Source organism: Rousettus aegyptiacus, unplaced genomic scaffold (genome assembly GCF_014176215.1).
Source record: "Rousettus aegyptiacus isolate mRouAeg1 unplaced genomic scaffold, mRouAeg1.p scaffold_m13_p_2, whole genome shotgun sequence".
In the NCBI taxonomy this organism is placed as follows: Eukaryota; Metazoa; Chordata; class Mammalia; order Chiroptera; family Pteropodidae; genus Rousettus; species Rousettus aegyptiacus.
Window position 1 is genome coordinate 1,383,981 of NW_023416295.1, and position 2,762 is coordinate 1,386,742.

The 2,762-nt window shown below is 58.3% G+C and overlaps 1 pseudogene; it reads right to left on the reverse strand.

Moving 5' to 3' along the window:
- Window positions 1-1,453: 1,453 nt before the first annotated feature.
- LOC118614734 lies at window positions 1,454-1,572 on the reverse strand (annotated as a pseudogene).
- Between the last annotated feature and the right edge of the window lie 1,190 nt (window positions 1,573-2,762).

Consider the following 2,762-nt stretch of genomic DNA (forward strand, 5'->3'; position numbering starts at 1 on the left):
GCACGAGGTCGAGGTCGCACTGGAAACCGTGGGTGGGTCCCCGTGACGCGTTGCCGTGGCGACCTCTGGGCCAAACGTCCGCCTGGAGGGAGGGACTCGCGGCCGCATCGGGGCGGAGACACCGAGAAACCCCGCGTGGGCCGGCCGGGTTCGGGGCGCGGTCTCCTGCCACAGCAGGTGCACTGGCCGTGATCAGGGCACGCGGGTGACCAGGGCGCGCGGGTGATCAGGGCGCGCGGGTGACCAGGGCGCGCGGGTGACCAGGGCGCGCGGGTGACCAGGGCGCGCGGTGACCAGGGCACGTGGTCCTCGCCCCAGCGAGCCGCGGAGGCCGGAACGCAAGGACCGTTTCGTTCAACCTGCGACGCCGCCGTCGGGTTGAATTTCCTGCTGGAATTCGCAGGAGGCGCTTGGTGACCGTGTTCTCGGGTTTCCGTGGTTGGGCGGGAGAGAGAGATGGAAGGACAGTTACACGCTCCTGACACCGAGACGGGTGGCGGAGGGGACCGTCCCGCAACGAGGCTACTGAAACCGACACGCCGCGCGTGCCCGCGCGCGCACCCTGGGGAGGGCGGGGCCGGGGCGCCGGGGGCAGGAGCAGCCGGCCCTCCCGGCCCGCCCCGGCCGGGGTCACGCCGCCCCGCCCCGCCCCGGCCCGCCCCGGCCCGCCCCCTGCCACGGTCCTGTCTCAGTAGAAGGGCGTGGGAACGTGAGTCCCGGACGCGTCCCGCCCCACGGGTCGCCGAGCTCCCCGCCTTCTCTTCCGCGGCTTCTCCTGGCCCGTGATGGATCTTTTCTTGGCGTCTGTCTGCGAGTCCCCGACCTTCATTCTGCCGGCTCCGGGCTGCTGGTCAACCACCCAGCAGCATTTTTACTTCAGTTCGTGTACTTTTCAGTTCTCGAAGTTAGTTTTTTTAATATTTTTACTTGCATATTGGAGCAAACCTAAGTTCTGCTATAATAATAATAAAAAAACTAACTACGCTGCCGATTTGCCAGTAATTACTCCGCTGGCGCCGGCAGCAGAATAAGCTGGACGCACAGGTGCTGCCCACGGCCGCCGAATGAAGAGACGGAAGGAGGGTGAGGAGGAGGCCGGGACAGAGGCCGCGCCGCCACTGCGGAGCGTGACGGGGGCGTCTTGCAGGGCGCGCCCTGCCGTTGCGGTTCACGCTGGCGGTTGCAGCGGGCAGGCAGGAACAACACCGAAGCCTGGCCCATCCACGGGACTGCAATCACAGAGCGAATGAGGGGCACGGCCTGGTGACTCTCCGAGCTCGGCGGATGGGCAACGAGACTTCCTGCAGCAAATCCCGGCCCACTGCAGAAACCCCCCCCCTCCCCGCCCCGACGCCGGGACAGGTCTGACGACAGGCCTAAGATGCCGCGGCTTCTCGTTATAGTGATACAGCAAGTACCATGACTTGTATTGTTGCAAATGTTTGTTCGTTTGTGCCTACAGCACCCGGTCTTCCTGGGGGGTCTCCCATCCAAGGACTAGCCAGGCCCAACCCTGCTTAGCTTCCAAGGTCAGATGGGATCAGGCTTGTTCAGGCTGGATTGGCCATAGACCCCTCATGGCAAAAGACGATGAAAAAAACCAAAATATGAAGAACGCTGCGGCGTGAAAGCAGACGCATTATTACTGGCCCCGCAGTGGCTGGAGAGTGGCAGCGAGCCGCCCGCTTTTCTTCTCAGTCGCTCTGTGAACTTTCCACTCAAAACCAGTTCTCTAACTCAAAAGGTTCTTGCTCCTTCTGGTAACAGTGGTGGAGACCCCGTGCTGAAACCTCCAGCTCTCACTCGGGGACGTCGGCATTGACTCGGTGAGAGCTTTTTACCCCAAAGCAACACAGAGCGATGCCTCCTCACCGCCTACCCCGCCCACCACGAGAGCGTCCAGGGCTCACGGGACAGTGATGCCCACAGTCCTCCCAGCACCGGGTGGGACCGTGGCAGCAGGCACTGGCCGGCTCCCCGGGGCCATGGACGCTCTGCTTCCAGGTAATTCCACACAGAACTACCTCGGCCATCTTCGCGGCTGTCCATTTGCATCCCTGACTCTTAAAATGGCATCTGTGTCTTTATTAAGACCAAGAGTGTAGTTGGTTTTAAAAGAATGGGAAGGAAGACTCTTAACTTATTCCCAAGGGGATAATCGAATCTCCCCCAAAGAATGATAACACCCTGAGGATGTGAATGTGTCAGAATTCACCCCAAAGGAAGGACTGGTAAGAGTGACATTTCCCTTTCCTATTGTTTAAAGAACAGAATATGTTTCTTTTTATCCTAATAGAAGAGTGAATGCAGCAATGTAATAAAAAACAGAGATGGAATTTCTTCTGTAGAGGAATTTCAAAGAGATACAGTCTCCTTTTGAACATGACTTCTAAGCGAAACCGGCTCGACACAGAGGGCGAGCCGTGTTAAACGCAGCGGCCTCGTTCACCGAGCTTCGTTCACCTGACGGCTGTGCGCGCTTTGTGGTTTGTCCGAATCTGAAAGCGCGGTGTGGGTGCACGAGGTCGCTTCCCGTTCCGGTGACATTCGCCTTTAGGAGTCTTCGTTTTACTGTTTGAAAAAGTAGTCGGCCGGCTCAGTCCCCCTTTTCTATTTTCGGGCTTCATAAATTAATCCCAGTCCTTTTTTGGAGGTGAAGGAAATGTCTCTGATAAAGAGTCGTCGATGTTTTCATATTTTTCATCATCTTCTTACAAAACTGTACCGCAACACTTTATGAAGCCTAATTTAATGGAATGTCA